At 45.4% G+C, this 27,668-nt stretch overlaps 1 protein-coding gene across 6 annotated transcripts in view; it reads left to right on the top strand.

Annotated features, from left to right (window-relative positions):
- Positions 1-27,668, top strand: part of ETV6 (ETS variant transcription factor 6) — a 288,749-nt gene that overhangs the window by 197,759 nt on the left and 63,322 nt on the right. Inside the window, exon 1 of one of the 6 annotated variants that reach the window (XM_024991437.2) lies at positions 20,788-21,525. The gene's annotated coding sequence lies outside the window, so the exon portion shown is untranslated. 6 annotated transcript variants of the gene reach the window in all.

Raw genomic sequence — 27,668 nt, 5'->3', positions numbered from 1 at the left:
GCTGTGCTGCCAGGTTCTTGCTTTTTCAGTAGCAGAGTTAATGTGGCCATGACTCAGAATGATGGGACCCCAGATGCTAAGGAAGTGAACTGACTTCTTTTCGGCTCACAGTGGACTCATAGCCAACAGAAGAGGTTTCATGTTCTAATGAAATGGCGCAGAAACTCTGTCCTTGGTGGCTAAGTGGTGTGTGTTATGGCTCTGATTCTCTCTCTCTCTCTCTTCTCCCTCCCTCCTTTCATCACCTCCTCCCTCTCTTTCTTCAAGTCAGAGCTAAGAACTCTAATTCCAGCCCAAATTCCTGTAAGCAAAGGGTCCTTCTGAACATGACCTTAAAAGAGTTCTTCTTTTAAGAATCCAAGTTGCATGTTGTTCCTTGGATGTAGGAAAGGCTGGAGAAATCTTCCACTCCATTTAAGGAGAGGCTGGATGCATGGTGGATAAGACCGCAGGCACAGGATGAACAACTTACAATTATATAATACCTTTCTTCCAGGGAGTACTGAGCACTTCCTTGTAAACCCTGCCCTATTCTCATAGAGCATGAGTTATTTCCTAGAAGTGATTTAGTCTTTTTTGGAAAAAAGCATTGATTTCTTTCAACTATTATGAACCCAGTTACAGTAAAACCTCTATTATCTGATCTTCTGTGACTTTGTAAAGCTATTATTAACTGGCACGTTATATATTTCACCAGTACAGTGACGACTGATGTTTTTAATAGTGACCTCAAACTTCTGTAATATCCTGCATTATCCTCTCAGGAATCAAAGAAAAATAAAATTATCTTCACTAGAGTTTGTTATGTTGTATCTATTTTGTTATATTTAAATCTTTTTTAAGGAAATTCAGGTCTACTGTGACTTCCCAGAGTAGTACCAACTTTATTTCTTTTTAATAATTTTTAATGAAATACAGTTGCTTTACAGTGTTGTTAGTTTCTACTGTACAACAAAGTCAATCAGCTATACATATACGTATATCCCCTCTTTTTTGAGTTTCCTTCCCTTTTAGATCTCACCGCAGAGCACTGAGTGGAGCTCCCTGTGCTCTACAGTGGGTTCTCATTAGTTACCTACTTTATACATAGTATCAGTAGGGTATATATGTTAATCCCCATCTCCCAGTTCATCCCACGCCCCTTGGTGTCCATATGTTTGTTATCTATGTCTGTGTCTCTATTTCTGTTTTGCAAAAAAGATCATCTATATCATTTCTGTAGATTCCACTCCAATTTTAAACATTTTATCCTTTCCTGGCTTTGTAAACCAAACCTTGTTTAAAAAAGAGAGAGATTCCAGTATTTTGGACCCAAACTACAGATGATCACTCAAACCTGACCAGGAGACAAAATTTCTTTCTCAGAGCAGGTATATCTCACCACCATGTGGACAGGGCATCGTAAACACTGCCCACAGTTCCTCTCTGAGATCTTAGCCCATCTCTGCTAGGTGTTCTGAGTCATGCCAGGGTTTGACACCATCATTCACTGACTGGCAATAGTTTAGTATCCACATCACGATAGCTCAGATCCATGACCCTGCTTCTCGAGCTCTGCACCTCTCTCTCAGGCTTCACCATGAGATCCGGTTTGTATCCTTTCCCCTGAAGGAAACCTTATATAGAAAGACAAATGCAAAAAACAATGTGGAGAGCTTAGGAAATTAGAATTCTACCAGCATCTTGGAAGGGGGTTAGTAATGACAAAAGACACCTGAGGAGAAAGAGATGTGAGCAGAATGCCCCTCCCCACTGCCTCTGCCTTGCCTCCAGCCTGATGCCAGCTGCCACCAGGGTAGTCCTGGTACGGGGCAGGGGACCTTGGTGATGCTTCTGCAGGCTCAGCTCAGAAAACCGAGAGCTGGCGCCCAGCCAGAGCAAAGGGAGAAGGAAACAGAGGCCCTAAAGCAACAGAAAAGGACATGCCCAGCTCTCCTGAGGGCAAGCAGTTCACACACTTGGCTGGAGAAGTCAAAGCATACCATGAACAGGGTATGTGCTTATCACTGCATGCGTGCTAAGTCGCTTCAGTTGTGTCCAACTCTTTGAAACCCAATGGACCTAACCTGGCCAGGCTCCTCTGTCCATGGGATTCTTCAGGCACAAATACTGGAGAGGGTTGCTGTGTCCTCCTCCAGGGGGTCTTTCCAACCCAGGGATCAAACCCATGTCTCTCTATGTCTCCTGCATTGGCAGGCAGACAGTTCTTGAATGCTGCCTATTGTAACGTTTAAGAACCTTCTTGTCTATTGTCTCATGTGATCTCACAACAGCCCCGGGAGGCGGGCTTGATAGAAAGAGTCACTCCCATGTTACAGAGACGGAAACAGCCTCAAAGACAGTGATGCCTTAGCTCAGCCCTTGTCAAACAAGGCAGGTGACAACCAGGACGAAAACACGAGGCTTTTGATTCCCTGGTGGCTCAGAGGGTAAAGCATCTGCCTGCAATGACGGAGACCTGGGTTCAATCCCTGGGTCAGGAAGATCCCCTGGAGAAGAAAAAGGCAACCCACTCTAGTACCCTTGCCTGGAAAATCCCATGGACGGAGAAGCCTGGTAGGCTACAGTCCATAGGGTCACAAAGAGTCAGACACGACTGAGCGACTCACTTTCACTTTTCAATTCATTATCCACAATCTCCTGATTGAATAGGGTCACCCTTTAAGATGACTGGTCCCCCAGGGCCTGTTTATAAACAGGTGGATACATGTGGAGAGTACCTTTGAGGACACTGAGCCAGGGGACCACCTCTGCTTTCAGAGTTCAGAGTATTAGACAAATCCTTGACTGAGAGCCAAAGACCTTACTTCTTATCCTGGCCCTCCCTCAAACTAGTTGGGCAGCTTTGAGCAAGCAACCAGTTACCTCCCTCCCTTCTGGGTGCTCAGCTGGAAGTAAGAACAGTAATGTCTGTACCACTGACCCCTCTGGCTGTTGTGAAAGCTGCAACTTTTGAAAGCCCTTTGTTGCCAGAGGTCTCCATTTCCCATGACTTGGTTCAAAGGAAAAGGGCATCCAGGTATAGGGTGTGGTGACTTAGATTTGAGAATTTTTTTGAACAGAATACAACAGATTCATTTGACCAGAAGCAAGTAAAGAACCCGCCTGCCAATGCAGGAGGCACAAGAGACACGGGTTCCAGAAGATCCGCTGGAGGAGAGCATGGCTACCCACTCCAGTATTCTTGCCTGGAGGATCCCATGGACACAGGAGCCTGGAGGGCTACAGTCCACGGGGTTGCAAAGAGTCACACACGTCTGAAGTGACTTAGCACAAGCATGGAGAACTGTATGCTGGTTGTGGTAGAAATGCCTGGAACCCTCAGCCATCATAGGATTCGAAACTCAAAAATGATGCAAAAGGCAGTTCCCTCCCAGTTTTTCTTTGTTCTGAGGATGACACCTCCGAGGATGACATGGCACATGTCTAATCCTTCCAGGGGATGTTAATTTATGAAAGACCTCACCAAGAAGCTGAGCCTTGAGAGATCTAAGTACATTTTGAAGGGTGCCTGGTTCACTGGACCAACAGCAGAAGCAGCCCATCCCGGGCAGAGCGGGTGGCATGCACAAAGGCCGGAGAACGCAGTGCCTCTGGGAACTGCAAGCCCGGCCACGCGGCTGGAGCCAGGTCAGCCAGAGGGCGACGTGGTGAGTTAGGCAGGCACTGAGGTGGCCCTGGGAAGCTTCTGAAAACATTTAAGCAAAGCAGGAACACAGCTCTGTGTCTGACAGAGATCGCTGCCTGAGACTCAATGCTCAGCTAAGTTTTATTGGCTGGAGGGCAGATCTCAAGGTGTGTGGAGACCAAAGGGGTAGGGAGTCCGAGGTTCTGCCTGGCCGTCCCTCCAGGAGCCCACCCTCAGCCATCCTTGTCCGTTGAGGCCAAAGGATGATGGGTCCCCGGGAGCCTGGAGCTCACTAAAAAAGGGTAGGAAGGAGCCGACCGAACGGTCCACACCACAGTTGATAACTTGCTAGCTTTAAGTCACTCAGATTCAACCATCTCCTGCTTTTCCTGGATGTTTCTCTGAAGCAAATGGAAACTTCAGTCAGACACCAACTTCCTTCTGTCCTTCCACTGGACTCACAGCCCGCCCAGAATTCAGGTGTTCAAAGTCCCAAGCCACAGATAGCGTGTGCCATTAGGGGAGAGAGCGAGGGGTATACTCTCCAGGCTTTAGAACTGCCTGGTGATATGCTATGAACTTGGGGTGTGGGAACATGAACTGTGGAGTCGGGCGGTCTGAGCTGAGTCCTGGTCTCAGTGCTCAGTGGACACAGGATCTCTGTAAGTCATGGAACCCCTTTGCCTGTGTAGGCACTTTCTCATCTAAAAAATAAATGAGAACAGTAGCATTCACCTCCGAGTGTGCAGGAGGATCCCACAGATAGAATCTCCAAAGCACCAGGTATACAGTAAAATCTCAGTTTATGTTTTGCCTTTTCACATTGGAAGTTTTCAGTAATTAATCTCTTAGAAACAAACAGAAGAGAGCCTGCGTATGTGGTGCTCCTACTTTACGGAAGCTGAAGAAGTAGGAGTTCGTGATGAACTACTTCAGAAAGAAAAATGTTTCTTAAGAGCCAAGCAAGGAAAACTTAGGATGAAGAGCCAATGAATAAATCAATTGATTAGAGTCCAAAATGCCCTATAGACTGACCTAATATTATGGTCCTAAGATCTCATCTCCAGCTCATTGCCTACCCAACCTATAGTAGGCTTTTCTAGCCAGAGACACAGACCTCATAGGGTGTATTCAATTTCAATGCATAAGTCATTATTACTGGTCAAAAAGCCTTCTTGTTCTTTCCATGGCCACAAAAAGCACACCTCAAGCCTGGCCCCATGCCAAGTCAAATGTGTGAACACAGGCAGAGTGGGTTCCGTGGAGGGGGTGGAGGGACCACCTCCAACATGAGTAGGCTTGTGTTTAGAGCTTATTGCATAGTGGGGAAGGAGGCACAGATGTGGATAACTCGTAATTTATCACAGCTTCTGCGAGTCCTGTATACATCTTCAGAGCATTCTGGAAGCAGAAAGGCGGGAGAGACATTTTTGGAAGAAGGTTTCAGGGAAAGAGTGATTTTAGTGCCAGGCCTTAAAAGAGGGGTGAGTTCCAGCAGGCAGTGCTGGAGGGAGATTGGGGTCCAGTCAGAAGCAGCAAGGTCATGCTGAGCAGAGGGCGAGGGGCTGGTCCCGGGCAGGTAGGAGGGAAAGTCAGGTGAAAGGTCTTGGACAGGGTCTGCGTTAGAGTGTTCAATGCCCCTGTCAAGAGAGTGGTTTTATTCTGATGCGTATTCAGTGCAGAGCCTTGAAGGTGTTTCATCAGAGGAGCAATGGGGATGGTACTTGAGGAGGTTTCTCTGGGAACACTGTATAGTCTCACTGTGTACTTGTTGTGTTTTGGTTTTATACCAGTTGCAGTCTGGAGCTCCGTGTCTGTGAGCCTACAGTCTGCATTTCCAGAAGACACTGGGTTTTTGTGTTTCCTCCACTGTCCCCAGTCAGCGCCTTCTTCTCTGATATGCAGTTGATATGCAGTCAGGCCTACAATTACCCTCCGTCCTCCCCTCATTCCCTCCCACTGTCTTTTCTTTTCCCCGCTCCCTCCTCCCCTCTCCCTCCTCTCTTCCCCCCTGTTCCCCTTCCTCCTCTCCTTGTCCTCCCCCTCCTCCCCTCTCCCCTCCCCTCCCCTCCTCCTCTTCCCCTCTTCCTCCTCCCTCTCCCTCCTCCCTTTCCCCCTGTTCCCCTTCCTCCTCTCCTTGTCCTCCCCCTCCTCCCCTCTCCCCCTCCCCCCTCCTCTTCCCCTTTTCCTCCTCCCCCTCCCTCCTCCCTTTCCCCCTGTTCCCCCTCCTCCCTTCTCTCCTTGTCCTCCCCCTCCTCCCCTGTCTCCCCTCCTTCCTCCCCCCAGCTTGTCTGCACTCAGGCCCAGCTCACTGCTCCCTCCAGTCACCGTGCAGCAGGTCTCCCCTGGCTGCACACAGCACCCTTTCCCCCTGAGCCCAGCTCCTGTGCCCCGGCCTCCCCAGCTGGTTATCCTCTCCCTTCTCTGCTCTCAGCCCTCTTTCTCATGTTCATCTCATTCCCTTCCATCTTGAAAGAAACCTGCCTGGACTCAACATTGCTCTTCACTACCACCCCAGCTCTTTTTCTCTCCTCCCAGCCAAGTTTTTTAAAAGAATCCTTGACACACGCTTCCCATTTCCTCACCTCCCGTGAATGCCTCCACCCTCTGTGAGCTGGTTTCTGTCCCCACAACACCTCTGCTCTGGCTAGAATCCCCAGATGCTAAATTCACTGGACGGGCCTTGGCCCTTCTTATCTTGCCTCTCGTAGTGAGTCTCACTGCCTCCTGAGATTCCCTCTGTCTTGGTCTGCAAGGTACCACCCTCCCTTGCTGTCCCTTCCATTCCTTCAAGAATACACCTGGGTTTTGTTTGTTTGTTTGTTTGTTTTTAAATTTGGCTATGTCAGGTGTTAGTCACGACATGTGGACTCTTCATTGCATCACACAGGATTTTTCATTGTGACTTGAGGACTCTCTAGTTGCACCACGGCTCTAGTTCTGGCACGGCATGTGGGCTCCTAGTTCCCCGACCAGGGATTGAACCCACATCCCCTGCATTACAAGGCAGATTCTTAACCACTGGGTGGCCAGCAAAGTCCCAGGTTTTTAAAACAGTTTGCTCCTTAAATGTTTTCCTTAAAACTCATCTAAGAATCACCAGTGTGACAGTGACTCCCAAATATCTTTTGTATCTCACCAAGATTTTTCTCTTAAGTACCAGATGGATACCACCTGGGGCTCAGTGCTAAAGAATCCACCTGCCAATGCAGGAGACATAAGAGATGTGGGTTTGATCCCTGGGTCGGGAAGACCCCCTTGGAAAGAAAATGGAGATCCATTCCAGTATTCTTGCCTGGGAAATTCCACGAACAGAGGAGCCTGCCAGGCTATAGTCCATGGGAACACCACTGACCGTGCACACAGTGGGCGTGTGTGCACAGCTGTGTGGCGCTGGACCTCCCCACCTCCACCTTGCTAGCCTGCAGTCGCCTCCGGTGAAACAGAATGACATATACTTTCTCCCCGTCAGTCCTCTGTGGACTGGGGTGGCCGGGCCCCCCTGTTTGGTGGCAGAAATCAGAAGCCTGGATTTTGCCTTTGCCGGCTTCCTCCACATTGAGTTCCTCTCCAAGTTCTGACAGTTCTGCCTCCCTGACATCTTGAGCCCTCTCTTTCTTTCTCCATTCTTTCTGCTTTGGTTCAGGCTAATGATATCTGTCATCTCCATGTCTACAGCAGCCCTCAGACTGATCTGGTACCAGTCTGGCCCTGTTCTTATTCATCCTCCACTTGCAGCTGGAATGACCATTGGAAAACAAGATCTGATTGTGTTACTCCCTTGTTTAAAATCCTTCAATGACTCCAAGTAGCCTTAGGATAAAGTCTAAACTCCTTAGTACAACAGACAGGCCCTTTCTAATAACGGCTAACATTTATCAAGTGCCTCATCATTGCCAGGCTCTGATCTAAGAGCCTGACACACGTCTCAGCATCCTGAGTGCTCACAGCGCCCCAGTGTGTCTTCTGTCACTGTCACAGTTTTACAGTTGTGGAAACTGTGTGGTCTTACCTAAGATCACACAGTTAGTGAGGTGGGGAGCCAAGACTTAAATCCACACTATGATACACCGTCTTTTCTTCACAGGTCATAGCTTCTCATTCATTCAAAAATACTTATTGAGTGCCTGCAATGTGCCAGAAACTGCTTGACACATCAGAGATAGAGTCAGAATCAGAACAGTTCTTTCACTGCCATCTTAAATTTTTATTTGTTTCTTTATTTTTGGTTATGCTGGGTCTTTGTTACTGTGTGGGCTTTCTCTAGTTGTGGTAAATGGGGGCTACTCTTTGTTGCAGTCCATGGGCTTCTCTTGTTGCCGTGGTTTCTCTTGTTGCAAAGTACGGACTCTAGGGCATGTGAACTTCAGTAGTGGTGGCTCGCAGACTCTAGAACACAGACTCAGGAGTTGTGGCACACTGGCATAGCTGCCCCACGGCACCTGGGATCTTCCCAGACCGGGGATGGAACCTGTGTCTCCTGCATTGGCAGGCAGATTCTTTACCACGGAGCCATCAGGGAACCCTCCTCTCTGCTATCCTAGATTTGTGTAACTAATTATACTAAACATCAAAAGATGTTTAATCAGGAGTCTACCTCGAACTTGTAACAGGCTTTTTGCAAGCATATTCAGAGGTTGGATGTCAGCATGAAGTAACTTTAATGATAGTAATATTTGCTTCATTTAGATAGTTTGCAGAATATATAATTATATTTAAAGGATTTTAAAATGTGCATAGTCTTCAATCCATTGAATCCCAAAAAGATAAATAATAAAGCAGAAGATAAAAATTGTTTACATCCTAATGAATAAAATGAATAGTAAACAAGATAAATAGTAAAATATATAGATTTGATTGTGATAGATGCTAAGGAAGAAAATAAAGCAGGAAGGAGAATAAGGAGGCGTCAGAGGACAGAGATTTGTAGTTTTATATGGAATGTCTGGGAAGGACTTGGAGAAAGTGAGGATGTCTGAGATCAGAATACTCCAGCTAAAGCAAAGCAAGTACAAAGGCCTCACATGAGGTAGAAATATGCCTGGTGTGTGAGGGGAGACACGGGTCAGGTGGCTCGAGCAGAATGAGGGAAGGGACAGGTAGGAGGAAGCAGGTTTGGACAGAGGTTAGATCATGTGGGGCCCAAAGGTTATTTTAAGGACTTTGACCTTGACCGAGTGAGAGGGAGGTCCCTGGGGGATTTTGAACAGAGGAGTGACATGTTTTACATGGCTCCTCTGGCTGATATATGGAGAAGAGACTGTAGGGGAACAAGGGTGGAAGCTGGGCGACCAGTTCGGGACCAGCAGCAGTAATTCCAGGTGAGAGGTGATGGTGAGGGGGACTGAGTGGCAGAGCGGAGGTGACAGGAGTGGTCAGATTCTGGATGCCTTTTGAAGGCAGAGCCAGTAGCACTTGCTGCTGATTGAATGACTGCAAGGTGTGGGGCGCTGGCGTGGGAAGAGTGGACTTGGCATTCTCTGAGGAGGGAGAGACTGGGGACAGCAGGTCTGGTCAGGGGACAGAGGAAGGGCAGTTTGGGATGCCCTAAGCCTAACATGCCTGTTAGGCATCAACATGGAGTTGCTCTGTCAGTTTCTCTCCTCATTTATTTATTTTTTTTAATGTATTGCTTTTAAATTTTTACTTATTATTACTATTCTTATTATGGCCATGCTGTGCAGCTTGTGGGATCTTAGTTCCTCAACCAGGGATTGAACCCACACCCCCTGCTTTGGGAATGCAGAGTCTTAACCACTGGACCACCAGGGAAGTCCCTATTTTTTTTTAAATATATTGTATATTAGTTTATTTGACTGCGCCGGGTCTTCTGTCTTCTTTGCAGCACGTGGGATCTAGTTCCCTGACCAGGGATTGAACCCTGGGGCCCCTGCATTGGGAGCACAGTCTTAGCCGCTGGACCAGTAGGGAACCCCTTGTCTCTCCTCCTTTAACACGTTCCATGTACATCTCGTGTTTTGTCCCACTGAGCTACTCTATGGTTCCTAAATTGGCTTTGCTCTTTCATGTGTCCAGATTTATGTATCCACCTTAAAAAATTTCCTCTGCCAGGAAAGCAGTCACCCCTTCCTTCAGTTCACAAACTCTTCCCCCGTCCTGCACTAATGCATGGATTTGTCAGTGTCTCTTTACATTCCTCTCTTCCTACCAGCATCCCTGTGTCATTCACCTGGGTGTACCCTGCCCCTGACACGGGATGTGGTGCACTGGGGGAGGGAGGGGCCCCTGGTTCTGTTAGATGTCTGGGTGAGTGGGAGAATAGGTGGACAGATGGACAGGAGAGCCCTCAGCACGGTTAGACCAACCGTGTTTTGATGGTAATGATGGGAATTCCCCTGGAGCAGTGCCAGGTGACATGATCGCCCCAGACTGAAATGAAAGAAACAGCAGGTGTCAGGAAGTTTCTGTGTTCATGCTGCCGTCTGTGCTAGAACACTCCAGCGTGGGTCCCTCTTCCCCACACTCTCCCCACCCTCCTGCCCCCATCCCGGCCCCTGATTTTATTGATCACAAGCCTCAGTGAACACACACCCTGTCGTGTATACATCCACATCTGCGGGGGAGATTTCTTTGTGAAACCGTAAGAGTGTTTAACCTAAGGACAAGATGTGAGCCTGCTTCCCCAAGCCCCGTCTGCTCTGCTAAAAAATAATAGGTCCTCATTCTTTGGGAAGCTGCCTCGGCCAGCCATTACTAACTTGGGCATCACTAATTCGGATGCCCATTCAGGCAAATGAGGAATGGCTGCAAAGTGCTTTTGTCCGTGACTTGCAAGCGGAGGGGAGAGCTGGGGGCGTGAAGTGAAGGGAAGGAGGTTAGATCGTTTTGAGCTTCATTTCATTTCCAGAAAGGACAGTCATCGCTTCCTGGAAGCAGCACTTGGCAACAGGCGTGGAGAATGGGAAAGATTTATTTATTTCTCTTTGCCAGAGCTCAATAACTCAGCTCAAGGATCGCAAATCGATACATTGCTTGCAAAGTTTCCAGGGACTGCATTAAAAAAGCCATTTTTTAAAAAAAGATCATTCTACGGCGACAGCCTCTGATGAGACCAGCCAGTCAGGGTTGGGTCAGGTCTTCCAAAGCCACCAGACCCTAATGAGAAAGGAAGGCTTTTGAAAAAGCAGGAAAGCAAAGTTTAGAGCTGACAGCAAATGGGCCACACTTGCAAGGGCTCCGACAGCCACACCCGGCTGCTCCGTGGGGCTTCTTCTCAGACGAGCAGCTGCGTCGCTCCCCCCGGGCTTCTGTGGGAAATATGTGACTAATGCATGGCTAGCTCCATCTTTCTTGGAGCTGGAATTGGTCACTGAGCAGAGGAAAGACTCACTCGGAGACACCATCACCATGATCTAGGGCTTCTGACATGTCTGGCCTGCAGGCTGAGTCACTCACAACTTGGTGAATTTTTTAAAATGCTGTAGTTTTTTGACATCTGGCAGTCTTGACTTTTTCGTGTGAGGAGGTGTGGAAAGACAGTGAAGAGGTCAGCTGTCTGTGTTGTGGTCATCGAGGCTATTGTTTTCATCCCCATTAGAAAGTCCTTCCCTTTGGAAGTGTTATCTTCACTGGAATAGTTCCGTAGTCTTCTCCATAAGAGAAGCTGGGTGCCCTCTGCCTGGAGACCCAGTGCCCACCGAAGCTCAGAGACATTTGCTATTGTGTCTTCTGTCCAGGTGCTGTGTCTGTGCTCCCTGCACTTGGGGCTGTCACCCCCTCTGGTGTGATCAGAGACCCCCCTCACATTTTTAATTCTTATTGGAATATAGTTGATTACAGTGTTATGTTAGTTTCTGCTGTACAGCAAAGTGAGTCAGTTTTTTATATATATGTATATACCCACTCTCTTTTAGATTCTTTTCCCATATAGGTCATTACAAACTATTGAGTTCCCTATGCTATACAGTAGGTCCTTATTAGTTACCTACTTTATACATAGTAGTGTCTTTGTCAATCCTGCTGCTGCTGCTAAGTCACTTCAGTCGTGTCTGACTCTCTCCGACAATCCTAGTCTCCCAATTTATCCCTCCCCTGCTCCTTACCCCCCAGAAATCATAAGTGTGTTTTCTACATCTGCAACTCTATTTCTGTTTTATAAATAAGCTCATTTATACCCCTTTATTTTAGATTCCACATATAAGCAATATCATATATTTGTCTTTCTTGGTCTGACTTACTTCACTCAGTATGACAATCTCTAGGTCCATCCATGTTGAAGCAAATGGCATTATTTCATTCTTTTTATGGCTGAGTAATATTCCACTGTATATATGTACTGCATCTTCTGTACCTACTCTTCTGTTGATGGGCATTTAGGTTGCTTCCATGTCCTGACTGTTGTAAATAGTGCTGTGATGAACATTGGGGTACATGTATCTTTTTGAAGTAATGGTTTTCTCCATATATATGCCCAGGACTGGAACTGTTGTATCATATGGTAGCTGTATTACTAGTTTTTTAAGGAAGCTTCATACTGTTCTCCATAGTGGCAGTACCAATTTACATTCCCACCAACAGTGTAGGAGGGTTCCCTTTTCTCGACACCCTCTCCAGCATTTACTGTTTGTAGATTTTTTGATGATGGCAGATTTTTTGATGATGGCCATTCTGACCGGTGTGACATGATACCTCATTGTATTGATAGTTTTGATTTGCATTTCTCTAATAATTAATGATGTTGAGCATCCTTTTCTGTGCTTTTTAGCCATCTATATGAGAGACCCCTTAGATTATCACACTTCTGCTTACTGCCATAAAACCCAGTGACAATTCACCAAGAGACACACAAAGTTTGGTGCCCTTTTTTTATGAGACACCAGAGGAACCCTGGCCTTGCCAATAGGAAGTGTCCTGAGATAGACTCTGGGGAGACAGCACTGGCAGCAGCATAGTTTTCAATCTCTTAGAACCCCTGGGAAAGAGCAGAGCAACTTAGTATCAAAACTTCATACCCATGAGCAGTGACAAAACTAGGGGACAAGATATCCCCAAGGAACAGTGGGACTTTTGGATGTTAGAACAGGAAAAGCACCCCAAATAGTGACTACTGCAAAGCATAGAGGGTCAGTATGAGAGGAACAGCTGAAAGTGGGAGTCCTTTTACTGATTCCAAGAGTGATGAGTACAAGTAGCCTGCAGAGAGGGGGCTTCCCTGATAGCTCAGCTGGTAAAGAATCAATCCACCTGCAATGCAGGAGACCCCAGTTCGATTCCTGGGTTGGGAAGATCTGCTGGAAAGGGATAGGCTATCCACTCCAGTATTCTTGTACTTCCCTGGTGGCTCAGCTGGCAAAGAATCTGTACACAATGCAGGAGACCTGGGTTCCATCCCCGGGTTGGGAAGATCCCGCGGAGAAGGGAACGGCTACACACTCCAGTATTCTGGCCTGAAGAATTCCATGGACTGTATAGTCCATGGGATTGCAACAAGTTGGATACGACTGAGCAACTTTCACTTTCACAGCGTGCAAGGGAGGTCTAAAGCAGCAGTTCCCAACTCTTTTGGCACCTGGGACCAGTTTCATGGAAGACAGTTTTTCCATGGATCTTGGTGGGAGGATGCAAGTGATGGGGAGCAGCTGTAAATACAGGTGAAGCTCTACTCACGCACCCGATGCTCACCTCTTGCTGTGTGGCCCAGTTCCTAACAGGCCACAGACCGATGCTGGTCCATGGCCCGGGGGTTGGGGATCCCTGATCTAAAGGATCTAGAGCCTTCCAGCCACTGCGAACTCTGGAACTAACCAATCAAGTCCTCCTCTAGGATGGCCATGTAGTGAGAAGCTGCCTGAAGTGAAATCAAGCTGAACAGGATAGGGACAGCAGAGACTTACAGGAAAAAAAACCCCATAAGGGAACAGAACCTGGAAACTTCAGCAGTCATATATTTGAACACACATGAACGAAATGGCAGAGAAGTGAAAATGAAAGTGTTAGTCACTCAGTCGTATCCAACTCTTTGAAACCCCGTGGACTGTAGCCTGCCAGGCTCCTCTGTCCGTGGAATTCTCCAGGCAAGAATACTGGAGTGGGTTGCCATTCCCTTCTCCAGGAGCTTTGTAAAGTTAGAACGACACTGTTCTAAAAGTTCAGGAAAATGAATTTCACATGGAAACAAGCAATTGCAAAGCAGCAAGGTCAAATCCCGTACAAAGCTTTTATATAAAAAGAAAATAAGGAGCAGACTACATTTCTAAAGAAAGCATGCCAAAAAGACATGGCTTTGAAACAATTCAGAACTGTGACCCAAGTCCAAATGAGCTGAAAGGCATTAAGAAATGATATAAAACATGAGGGAGGGAGGAACCAACATAAATCAGAATTATGAAAACTTAGATGACAGAGATCAGGAAAGAATTTAAAATTTAAAAAAAATGATGAGTAAACTAGTAAGACTAAAAGATGAATATATATAAAAGGTAATTTTTAAGAGAAAAACTGGAACATTTTTAAAGTAAAAGAAAAAAAGGGATTTCCCTGGCAGTCCAGAGGTTAAGACTTCACCTTCCAATGCAGGGGCACGGGTTCAATCCCTGGTCAGGGTGCTAAGATCCCACATGCCTTGCAGCCAAAAACCAAAAGGTAAAACAGAAGCAATATTGTAACAAATTCAATAAACACTTTTAAAATGGACCACATCAAAAAAAAATCTTAAAAACATAAATTTCAAGAGAAAGTGACATATGTTGAAGGGGGACAAAGGCATTTCAATATGTGGATAATAGGAACCTGTGAGGAAGGAAAACAGCAGTCTTGGGTCTGCATCACTCCCATCTCTGCCTCTGCACTCACGTAGCTATCTCTTCTTCCTTGTCTCTCCTCCATGTTCCCTCATGAGGACCCTTGTCCTTAGATTTAGTGTGTTAGTCGCTCAGTTATGTTCAACTCTTTGTGACCCCATGGACTGTACTCTGCCAGGCTCCTCTGTCCATGGAATTCTCCAGGCAAGAATACTGGAGTAGGTAGCTTTCCCCTTCTCCAGGGGATCTTCCCAGCCCGGGGATCAAACCCAGGTCTCCCTCACTGCAGGCAGATTTTTTTACCAGCTGAGCCACAAGGGAAGCCCAAGAATACTGGAGTGTGTAGCCTATCCCTTTGCCGGTGGATCTTCCTGACCCAGAAATTGAACCGGGGTCTCCTGCATTGCAAGTGGATTCTTTACCTACTGAGCTGTCAGGGAAACTCCCAGAGAGTCAGACGCCATAACCAAACCAGCGTGCAAGTCTTCTCCTCTCAGTGCCTCTAGCATCCTACTACCTGTGGGCTGCAGCAACTCCCACCAGCCCTAAAACTCGAGGGTTGCTCACGCTTCCCTTCTGACTCTTTTATCCAACTACCTCACAAAGCTAAGGTGTGAACCATTATGTTGATTTGATGTGTTCCTTTTGCTTCCCTGATAGCTCAGTTGGTAAAGAATCCGCCTGCAATGCAGGACACCTCCGTTTGATTCCTGGGTTGGGAAGATCCGCTAGAGAAGCGAAAGGCTACCCACCCCAGTATTCTGGCCTGGAAAATTTCACGGACTGTATAGTCATGGGGTCGCAAAGAGTCGGACACAACTGAGCGACTTTCACTTTGCACTTTTTTCCAGCAACCCCCTCCATAGAAGGCTCCATGCTTTCGTCCAAAGGGGTGAATAATATACAACTTAAGCTGGGATGACAGAACCAATGAGAAAGATATTTTGTGGCCAGGGAGAGTCCCTCAGTGCCCCATTGTGCCATGAGCCGGCCAGAGAGGGTCTACTTTGGCTCCCAGGCCTGCCCAGCCACCCCACCTCCCAGCATCTCAAGTCTTAGCCCAGCCCCGGGCCAGGTGTATAGCAGAAGGCATGTGTCATTGTCTCCAGCTGCATGTCTGCAGCTCTGTTGAAGGAGGTAAGGACTTGGTTTGGTTTTTAAATTTTTATGACTCTGTCTTAAGCCTGGAAATATTAGTAACGTTCACAGCTCTAACACTAGGGCATACAGCTGATAAGAAAAAAAGACAACTTTTTTTTTTTTTCTGAAAAAATTTTTTCATTGAAATATAAAAGTGCTTTACAAGGTTGTATTAGTTTCTGCGGTACAACAACATGAATCAGCTATAAGTATACATATATCCCCTCCCTTTTGAGCCTCCCTCCCACCCCACACCATCCCACCCCTCTAGGGCATCACCGAGCACTGAGCTGAGCTCCCTGTGCTGCACAGTAGCTTCCCACTGGTTATCCATGGGACACATGCTGGAGTATATATGTCAGTGCTCCTCTCTCAGTTTGTGTACTACAACATTTTAAGTGATTACATCTGTGAAAATAGATTCACATTTCCCCACAAATCCTCGAGGAAATGAAGGACCAATGGGATGAGGAGTGGAGTGAAATCTTGACACACACGAACATGCACACTCATACACACAATCATCTTTAAACACAGGTTGCTTCTCCGGGTTTGATGGGTTTTTTGTTCTGTGAGGCCTCCACAAAAACCCTTAAAGTGACTGCATCCTGCCTGTGTTCAGTCCGCCTGCCCCTCTTCTTGCTGAGTCAGCATCTGCTTGGGCAATCTCGGAAAACATTGACTGCCTCCCCAGGGAAGAGTCAGAGAAGAAGAGAAGGAAGACAGGGTCAGGGGAGTGTGGAATTCTCCGTCAAAGAAGACATTTTCCAGTGAAGCACGGTTTTGCCAAGTGTGTTAGGTTTCTTGAACCCCTGATGCCATCTGCCTTTTGGACGCTGGACGTGTTTGCTGAGGACTGTGAAGTTAGCATTGTGAAAGATAAAGGCTTCCTAGGGTCTCCGCATCCACCCCCAGTCTTCACTCCATCCTCAGAAGATGCAGTGACCATATTGACTGAGAAAGGCATCCTGAAAAAGGCAGCCTGCTTTTTTATTTTTTTAACTTTTTATTTTGTATTGGGGTATAGCTGATTAACAATGTTGGGATAGTTTCAGGTGAACAGTGAAGGGATTCAGCCACACATATCCATGTATCCATTCTCTCCCAAATGGATACATGTATGTGTATATATGTGTGTGTGTGTATATATATATATATATATATGTATGGCTGAATCTCCCCTCTCCTTGGGGCAAGGCAGCCTGCTTTAAAATCCGGGAGAGAAGGGACCAGGCACAACTGAACCACACACGGGAGAGACCCCGGCTGCCAGTGACAGGGCTCATCAGCCCATCCAGAGGGAGAGTGAGTTCTGCTCTGGTTACACTTTGCAAAGGAATGTTCTGCAGACCAGCAGGCACACAAGATGATCCTGTGTGGTTTAAGAGAAGAAGAGCAGAACAGATAAAGAAGATGTGGTACAATGAAATATTACTCAGCCATGAAAATGAATGAAGTTGTATCATTTGTAGAGATGTGGATGGACTTGGAGACTGTCACACAGAGTGAAGTAAGTCAGAAAGAAAAAAACTCATACTGTATATTAATGCATATATGTGGAACCTAGAAAAATGGTACAGAGAGCCTGTTTGCAGGGCAGTAGTAGAGACACTACTTTGGCCACCTGATGTGAAGAGCTGACTCATTTGAAAAGACCCTGATGCTGGGAAAGATTGAGGGAAGGAGGAGAAGGGGACGACAGAGGATGAGATGGTTGGATGGCATCACCGACACAATGGACATGGGTTTGGGTGGACTCCAGGAGTTGGTGATGGACAGGGAGGCCTGGCGTACTGTGGTTTAGGGGGTCACAAAGAGTCAGACACGACTGAGCGACTGAACTGAACTGAATAGAGACACAGACATAGAAAACAGACATGTGGACATGGAGAGGTGGGGAGGAGAGATGAGATAAATTGGGAAAGAAGTGGTGGCATATATATATGTGACCGTGTGTAAAACAGATAGTTGGTGGGAACCTGCTGTATAACGGGGAGCTCAGCTTGGTGCTCTGTGGTGACCTAGAGGGCTGTGATGGCATGATGGCAGGGGAGGGGGGAGATCCAAGAAGGAGGGATATGTGTGTACGTACATAGAGTTGATTTGCTTCGTTGTACAGCAGAAACTAATACAATGTTGTAAAGCAACTATATACCCCAGGAAATTTCTTAAAAAGTGAGGGCACACAAAGGATATTCATTCTTCTTTATCCAGACACCCAGAGTGGATCGTCTGTGTTCCATGACTCTTGCAAATCCAACGAGATCTTTAGGTCCTCTGCGCCCCATCCATTTCCACAGAGGAGTAAAAAACCTTGCACCAGCTTTCCCAACCCATTCTGATTTGCTTGCTAAATCTATTTGAGGAACGTTTCAACTCTCTTCATGTCTATTTTCCTACATATTTATTTCTTCTTAAAATTGGGCTTTTTGTGTGTGTGCATAAATATCAGTAGAGTTGAAAATAAAAATGTGTCTCTCCACCCAGCAATATGAGAAATTCTGCCCTTCATCGCCTCCTTCCTTTAGAAATTCATCTCAGTGGTCTCTTTCCATGCCAGCCCAGTTGCTTCAGCATTCATAAAGTTAAGATAATTTGCAGTGATTAACCTTCAACACTATGAATAAAAACTTGCAATATGTTAGCAATGAGTTCCAAAATACCTGAAGACGGGTCATCCCGTGTTTAAGGTCAGATATGTGCATTTCACAAGGAAATGACATCCAAGTTGGCTTTCATCATTTCGTTGCCTGCCCCCACCCGCCCTTCCACCCTTTGCAGAGTGAGAGGAGGTCAGCCTACCAGCCTCTCTCTTCTCTTCTCTTCTCCTCCCCCAAAATATCAGGAGAGATGTGTGTGTTTCTCTCCTCAAACCTAACTTGGTTTTTGCATTATAACCCTAATACATATCATCAGATCTCTTTGCATGTACAAGGCTAAAAAGTTCTCAACTGATTGTCCAAGTGTCCATAGGTAAACTGGAGCTAGTCCACAAACTTTGAAATTGCAGGGGAATGTTGGTGCGCATGGGTCTATGCATTTTCAAAGATCGGTTGTTGTCATTCAGTCACTCAGTCATGTCCGACTCTTTGCGACCCTATAGACTGTAGCCCACCAAGCTCATCTGTCCATGGAATTCTCCAGGCAAGAATATTCCAGGCAAGAATACTGGAGTGGGTTGCCATTTCCTTCTCCCGAGGATCTTCCCAACCCAAGGATCGAACCTATATCCTCTGCATTGACAGGCAGATTCTTTACCACTGAGCCACTGGGGAAGCCCAAAAAGGGTCAGTAGCGCTCACTGAATTCTCAAAGGGGTCCATTATCTCCCGGATCACTCTAGTCTGTCCTCTTCCCCTTCATCACAACACCATCCCCATTATCTCTTTTTTCAATGTAACTTTAGTTAAAATGTTGATATTTTGTTCATTATGAATTTTTTTTGCATTTATTGGGCAGGTCAAAAAATTCCTTCGGGTTTTTCCATAACATTGTACAGAAAAACCCAAAAGAACTTTTTGTCCAGCACAGTAGTTTGATTTTAAAATAACGCATTAAAACTATCATTATTGTTTGTGATTCCTGAGCTTTCGGGCACTGCCTTCAATTCTGCACCCGAAGTAAGCGCCTCACTTACCTCACCCTAATCACAGGCCTGAGTGGACTCTTACCCTGGCCTTTTTGCCTCCAGCCTCTCACCTGCTCCCTGCCTGTCTCTACATCTCCTCCTGAGCTGTTTTCCCAGCCTGCACACAGATGATGCCCACCCCTCCTTAAAACCTCATGGTGGGCTCGTAGCTCCCACCAGACCCTTCACACGGCTCACAAGAACCCTTGCTTCAGCTTCTGAGGCTCCAGTGAGCTTTAGAAAACATTTCAGTCTCTTGAACAGATGACAAAACACAACAGATTTGCTTTGGGGTCTCTGCCCTACCCAGCTCCCCAGAATGCATTGAGCACTTTCCACGGACCAGGTATAGTGCAGAGTCCTTTTTTAAAATTATTTATTTGTTTTATTTATGGCTGTGCTGGGTCTTCCTTGCAGCACACAGGCTTTCTCTAGTGCAGTGAGCAAAGGCTACTCTCCAGCTATAGGCTCGGGCTTCTCATTGCGGTGGCTTCTTTTGTTGCAGAGCATGGTCTCCAGGTCTTGCGGGCTCAGTGGTTGCAGCTCACAGGCTACAGTGTGTGGAATCTTCCCAGGCCAGGGATTGAACTCGTGTCCCCTGCATTTCAGGTGGATTCTTCACCACTGGACCCTCAGGGGAAGTTCAGTGCAGAGCCTTTGTATGAGTTATCTTACTTCATATTTAATTTTGCCCAAGGAGGTAAATACTGTTCTTGGCCTCATTTTACTGCTGAGGAAATTGAGATCCAGAGACATAACTTATCCAAGGCTACTGAGCAGGTGGCAGAACCAGTCTTTGAACTTAGGACTATCTGACTCCAAAACCCAAGTTTTTAATCTAAAATATTCCATGCCTCTCACCACATTGGGCTTGCTGCCTAAAGGCAGGAATGTAGGGGAATCGTCGAACTCATGTTTGTAAGAATGAATAGCGGGCCATGGGCCAGTTTTGCTGTCAATAGGTTTGCTGATAAAAAACCCCTCTGTGGCTAAAACTGAATGAAAGCCAGAAAAAATCCACAAAATGAAGTGTATAAGGAAAATTTTTTCCAGGGACTAGAGTGGGACTTTGGATCAAAACATGAACGTGTAGTATTCTTGCTCTTGGGGGGTTTGGCTGAAAAGACACTGTTATAATCTTCCAACCTCCACTTGGAAACTGAGTACTGAGATATAGGGTGACCCTGAGGACAAAAATAGGAAATGTTTGAGAACGTCCCATCCCCTGGTGATAGAATCTGTATGCCAAGAGCAGTGATGAACAGATAGCCGCCCATCCAGGGTTAGGGGCAGACCCAGAGGAATGAGAATGCTGAAGTTTATCAGAGTCCATCCAGGACTGGGGTGGGGGCCAGAACTCGGCCTGCAGGGAAGGGAAAGACATCAGAAAAGACCCCTGGGAAATGCTCTGGGAAGCAGCAGCTTAACAGGATCTGATGATAGTTTGTTTTATTTTGGAAGGTTTGTTTATCCTGAGGGAAACCCTGCCCCCTGTATCCCTTTCACAGAGGTCAGAAAGGGCTAGATTTCTGGATCCGCAGCTAAGCCAGACCTGCCAGGAGTTGAGTTTATGGTTAATTATTCCTAATCCCCTTGCATTTTTACAGTGCATTTTAGCGTGCATTAGAATGCAAGGGGCTTTTGTATCCTTTATTTGCTTTGACGGAGAGGAAGTTCACTAGGCAAATATAGAAGACCAGAAACAATTCTGGTTCTGGGGCCCATTGTGACCTTGGGGAAGTAACTCAACCTCTCTGAGCTTCAGTGTCTTCTGCAGATGCAGTTGTGCCAACCTGAGCTCTTTCACAGAATAGTTGCTAGGATGGCATAGGTGTGGAAGTGTTACCCACCTGGATTCTTGGCCTCCTTAATCAATAGAAATCAATCAGGGGCCAGATAGGAAATTCAGACAAGCCTTTATCGGGGTCCCTGCTGCAGCAGAGGGGAACGAGAACACATATGTTTCCTTTGCTTGCTTGCCAAGGAGGGGCGAACTGGTTCCTTATATGGGGTAAGGGTGTGTCCAGGGGTCGGGCCGGAGGGGAGGCTTAGGTGGTCTGCCCACCCCTTTGGTGGTGTTGAGTGCGGGGGTATGTGCAGTATCCTGCTTTTGCTTCCAACACCCTGTTTTTGCTCCAGCTCTTCATAAGTGGCTAAAGTTGGGTTTTGGTCTTTTTGTATCTTGTCCTTAATTTTATTGCCCCAACCACGCATGCACACCATTCTTTTTAATCCCTTATTCTTGTATTCTGTTGCTCACGGAGATTTGTCCAGGTACAAGCACTGCAGCAATGAGCCCCAGATCCCAACCTGTCTCAGAAGCATCTGGTAGTGGCAGTGAACCTCACGGATCAGAAGTGTCCTACCTGGTGAGAAGGGTGTTAGGAGAGGGTGGCAGTGCAGAGCTGTCCCATGGGTACGTTACTAGTATTGGGGTTCTTTTGTCTTACAGTCTGGCATTACCAGGGGACCATTGTGTGCCAGGCATGATGTGAGTATCACTGAGCAGTTGTCTTCAGCTACACGATTAGCGCTTTGACTTCCCAGAAGGTAGAAGCAGCAGTTGAGGGGCACTGGTAATTCGGTCTCAGGTCTAACAGATGAGGAATTGGTTGGCCAAGTAGAAATGATGGGGAATTGTGGTGAGAGTGAAAACATCATCTTGGAATTGGGGAAGGGAATTAAAAGGCATGAGCAGATGTCTTCTCTTGACTAGAAGAAGACAAATGATTTCAGTTGAGGGGAAAAAGTACCTAAGGATCCGTGATCTGAAAGGAGGCAAAACCAAGTCTAAAGAATCAGCATGCTCTTGAAAATGAAATTCTGGCGTATCAACTGCTCGGGGCATGAGCAGGAAGAAGACGATGAAAGAATCTGATGAAGCTGTTGAGGGGACATTCTCTGATGAGCTCCATTTTTAAACAGATCTTTTTAAATATAAAAGTAACACATGCTTAATAGGGAGTATTAGGAAAAAAGAATGAAAAGGAGACAGTAAACATCATCTGTCATTTGGTTGAGTGACGGTTGTTAATATTTTTATGTTGCATTATATTTTCCATAAGTTGTTTGAGATTATAATACATATGTACACATGTTATGTGGTGATTTTTCCATATGTGTAGATACTTTTTATAAATATTATGTTATTGGCTGCATCATATCCTACCAGAGATGTTGTTTATAGATTCCTTAACTATTTCCTTATGGATGTTCCCAGTTTTTTAAACTATTAAAAATAATACTGCAGTGAACATCTTTGTGCATGAACAGTTTCTCTTTGTCTGAAATTATTTTCTTAAGGTAAATTCCCCAAAGTTAACATTTATAGGGCCCTTGAACTATCACCACATTATTTACCAGAAGGATCATGCCAATTTATCATCCCACTATTTTCTGTGTACCAGTCTAATGAGCTCAGATTTTCTAAGAGGATGAAAGAACAACTTACTGGAAATAAAAAAAAATTTTAATACAAAAAATGACATTTTGCAATCTGCAACAACATGGATATACCCAGCAGGTATTTTGCTAAGTGAAATAAATCAGAAAGAGAAAGACAAATACTGTATAATATCACTTATATGTAGAATCTAAAAAGTACAACCTACTAGGGAATATAACAAAAAAGCAATAGACACACAGGTGTAGAGAAGAAATCAGTGGTCACCAGTGGAGAGGATGGGGAGGGAGGGGAAAAGATAGGAGGAAGGGAACAAGAAGTACAAACTACTAAGTGTAAAATAAGCTACAAGGATATATTATACAACACAGAGAATATGGCCAGTATGTTATAATAACTATATGTGGAGTATAATCTTTAAAGATTGTGAATTACTGTACACTTGTATAATATCCTACAACAACTATGTGTCAACAAAAAAATTTTGGATATATAATGGAGAGATTTTTATTTTTTTTTAACTTTATTTTGTATTTGAGTATGGCTGATTAACAATGTTGTGATAGTTTCACGTGAACAGCGAAGGGACTCAGCCATACATACACATGTATTATTCTCCCGCAAACTCCCCTCCTGTCCAGCCTGCCGCATAACATTGAGCAGAGTCCCATGTGCCATACAGTAGGTCCTTGCTGGTTATCCATTTTAAACACAGCAGTGTGTACATGTCCATCCCAAACTCCCTAACTATCCCTTCTCCCGCCCCCTCCGGCAACCGTAAGTTTGTTCTCCAGGTCTGTGAGTCTCTTTCTGTTTTGTAAGTTCCTTTGTATCCTTTCTTTTCAGATTTCACATATAAGGGATGTCATACGATATTTCTCTTAAAGGAGAGATTTTTTTAGATCTAGAATGTTAAAGCTAAGTAAGCTAAAAACAATGGGAGATACTTAAGAAAATGGTGTGTTTGGAGGGACAGTAAGAGAACAAGTGTGGTCTCAGCACCTAGACTGAGTTGGTGGCAAAGAGAGAACAAAACTGGACAACTTCTCTCTTTCCTCCCCCTCTTCCATCAAGGAGGGTAATTGTCAGACTGAAACAGGTAGTACAAACTGCCATAAGGGAATTGAAGCCCAAGGCGGATGAGTCGATTGTAGAAACGAATCTAAGTCATTCTAAATAGATTCAAGGCTCTTGGCCCAGACAGATGACACCCCAGAATAGAGAATTTACAAGGGTGAAAAGTCACTGATAGTGATCCCTAAGGTTTGCAGGAAATGAAAGAGATCCTAAAAGAGAGAATACGAACCACTGTTTACCCTACACTCAGAAAAGGAGAAAAGGGAATATGTACAGACTAAAAATAGCTGACCTGATACAACTTACAGATGAAATTCAGGAGAGATTTTCAAACATGTATGTTATGAGCACTTAGGAAAAGTTATTCCTTAGGCCCCAATCACCTTCTCCCTTTTTTCATCTTATTCAATAAAGGTGCTATAGATTTTGTAGTTATTGTATTTCTGGACATCAAGAAAGCATTTTATTTGAATTTTGGATGGTTCCTTTTATGGCTGAACTAGAAAGATGTATCTAAATACCGGAGTAGTTAGGGGGGTTGATCATTGAACACCTGTATGCAAATGGGGCGAGGGCTTCCCAGGTGGCACAGTGGTAAAGAACCCACCTGCCACGCAGGATATGTGGGTTATAGCCCTGGGTCAATAAGATCCCCTGGAGAAGGGAATAGCTACTCATTCCAGTATTTTTGCCTGGAGAATTCCATGGACAGAGGAGCCTAGTGGGCTACAGTTCATGGCGTTGCAAAGACTCAGACGCAACTGAGTGCAGGCACACACATACTCCAAATGGAGCCAATAACTTGATCAGTATCCGTCTAAAAGGAGGTGGCTAGTTTGTCACCAGAAGGCTCTCTTTCAGCCCTCAGCTAATCAGCACTTTGTCAGTAACCTGTTGAGGTAACAGATGCTTATCAAAGGCAAAGTTGACATGAAGCTGTGAAGTATAGATGATACTGGATATAGGTCTCAGTCTGGAGGGACTGCTGCAGGCTGGAATGATGATGGAAAATGGCAAGGTAAAAATCTAATACTGGCTAATATACTTTCTCCACAGGTGGGTTACAAACAGCAGCTATTATGTGCAGGATAGGGAGATTATAAAAATAATCATGGTGGTAACTATAAAATGCTCGCTCTATGCCAAATACTGTCCTTTGTATCTTCTATCATCATTGAATCATCTTACTCTATACTAGCTTTATGTCAAACACATTTGACAAACACATCATCTGTGATTCAGTGGCACTCGCTTGTCAACTTGAGAGTTGTCCTCATTCTCCAGTTGAGGCAAGTGAGACACAGAGAGGTTAAGAAACTTGTCCGAGATCACACAGCAGGGACACGGAGTTTCCAAGCTGGTGCCCCGTGCCTACTTGCTTAAATACTGTGAAAGTTCACACAATCACTGAAACTTCTCTGTCTCTCTCTTTTTTTTTAATCCTGAATTTAATTTAACGTCCTGCCAAAACACCAAAATAACCTTAGAGAGGCAAGGAATTAATAGGAACTTTGGGCTAGACCAACCGGGTTCAAATGTTGGCTCTTCCACTGGGTGTGTGACTTTGGCCAAGTCGCTTAACTTCCTAGTGTTCCAGTTTTCTCCTCTGTAAATAAGGATGGTGAATGTTTCTATTGTATAGCATCCCTGTGGGGATTACATGAGTTACAAACAGAAGACATTTAGAAAAGCGCCTGGCACACAATAAATGCTTCTAAGTGTCTGCTGTTCCAGACATCCCTGAGTATCCACGTGGCAGACTGATTCCAGGACCGCCCCCCGGCCCCCGCTAGATACTAAAATCCATAGATGCTCAAGCCCCTTACATAAAATCACATAGTATTTGCATATAACCTACACATACCTTCCCATGTACTTTAAGTTATCTCTAGATAACATTATAATTCCTCACACAATGTAAATGCTATGTAATCTGTTGTGACTATGATGTAAACGCAGCGTGAATAGTTGCCAGCACACAGCAAATTCGAGTTACGCCTTTGGGAGCTTTCCGAAATTTTTTTATTCTGAACAGTCTAAGGGGCCACTTGAGAATCCATATGGTGGGGTGTTGAGTGGGTCTGATTTTCAGTCCCAGCCCCACCAGTTCCGTTTATCGTGTACTGCAGTTTTGTCCTCTACAAAATGAGAAGAATCATCATTGTAGTGAAGACTTGTGTAAATGCTCAGTGTTCGCTATTATGAATAAAAACATTGTCCAGAGATAGAAAGGTTCTAGTCCTGCCTCTGGCACTATGTTTAGGAATGGGAGCCACAGAGGGTCTCAGGAGGAGGCAGGCAGGCTGGTGAGGCTCTGAAAAAGGCCGTACTGAACTTCTGTTTGGACCAGTGAAGGATGTTTAATCCAAAGGAAAGATGACTAAGCAAGGAAGTGATAGCTGTCCTCACTGTCAAGGGTGACAGAATGCTTCTTTGTCATCAGATCAAGTTATGAGACCCCATGGGAGGTTGGAAAGAGGAAACCTGGGGCAGCTTGAGGAGGGTTCAAACTCAACTTTTCCCAGCTTCAGTTTCCTCATGAGTCAGATGGGTGGGGGTTGTCTTCTGTCTTTTCTGCTTCTGTCCTCTAAGCCACTGATTCTGTAGCCAATTTCTGTGTATACAGACCGTTTAGCATAAAGGCTGCTTCTGATGAATGTTTACTACAGCAAAAGAGCTTGAATTGACTATTATGCAAACCAGCAAAATCCTCTAATGACTCTGAGCCCCTATTGCCTCATCTTTCAACTTGAAGTGAGACTGCAGTGGGTTTCACAGGGCTTTTTGGAGAATAACCTGAGGTCATCCATGTGAAAGCACCTTCTTAAAATGTTATGTTTATTATTGGGTAATTATAACCCATTACCAGGTTATAAATTTTCAAGAATTAGAATATAATAAAAACACTCATAAGCACCAACATCTATTTAAAGTAACTTAATCTGTTTTCCGTGATTCAGAGGAGCCTTCAGGAAGTTACAGTCTCTGGGTCATGGTCATGAGCGTGGAGTTGCTCTGTAGAAAAAGGTCCTGGCTGTTTAAGTTCTTTGGATTTTAGGATTCATATTAAGTGGAAGCATGTTGACCATATTAAACCCAAAAGGGAATAGAAATCACATACTCTAAGCCCCTCATTTAACAGATGAAACCACTGAACCACAGAGAAACTGAGTGACTGGCCCAGAAACACATGTTACTTAATGGCAGATCTGGGAGTAAGATCCAGGTCCCTGACTCCCAGCACGCTTTCCATCATTAGTTTAAACACAACTCAGAAAGTCTGAAATGAGGCTAAGCGTGTACTGATGAACGTGGCTGCTCCTTTGAACGTGGAATTGGAGAACTATCAGAAGGAAGTTTAAGGGTCTGGGTATGTCATTAAAGGGTACAGCCCCATGAACTTGCCTTGACCCACTTGGGGGGAAAAAAAAGTGCGATGGAATGCTTAGTAATTTTCTTAAGCATAGCAGTTCATTTCTTCTGTATAAAATCATTCTCAGCTACCCTCTGAAATTAAATGACATTCCAAATGCGGGTCTTAGGGTGGCTTTCGCAGGCTTGTTATGTACACAGGAAACAACATGATGTAGGTACAGTATAATAATGGTCTCTGTCTTTTTTCTTTTCACTAATGATCATTAACATATAAGTTCTCTAACTTAATTGTGGTTGTTTTTTTGTTTTTTTTTTTTTTGGCTTTGCCGGGGTTTGGTTGTGGCATGCTGGCTGTAATTCCCTGACCAGGGATCAAACCCAGGCCGCCTGTATTGGGAGCTCAGAGTCAGCTACTTGACCATCAGGGAAGTCCCTCTGTTAATGTTGCAAGTTAACATTGCAAGAGATAAGTGTGAAACAAGTTACTTGTGATGCAGCCTCCCTGGTCTTGCCTGTGTGCTATTACGCTGCTGCTGCTGCTGCTGCTGCTAAGTCGCTTCAGTCGTGTCCGACTCTGTGCAACCCCATAGACAGCAGCCCACCAGGCTGCCCCGTCCCTGGGATTCTCCAGGCAAGAACACTGGAGTGGGTTGCCAT

Source organism: Bos taurus, chromosome 5, assembly GCF_002263795.3.
Source record: "Bos taurus isolate L1 Dominette 01449 registration number 42190680 breed Hereford chromosome 5, ARS-UCD2.0, whole genome shotgun sequence".
In the NCBI taxonomy this organism is placed as follows: domain Eukaryota; kingdom Metazoa; phylum Chordata; class Mammalia; order Artiodactyla; family Bovidae; genus Bos; species Bos taurus.
The sequence above is the reverse complement of the archived record's forward strand: the minus strand, read 5'-3'. Positions and strand labels throughout refer to the sequence as shown.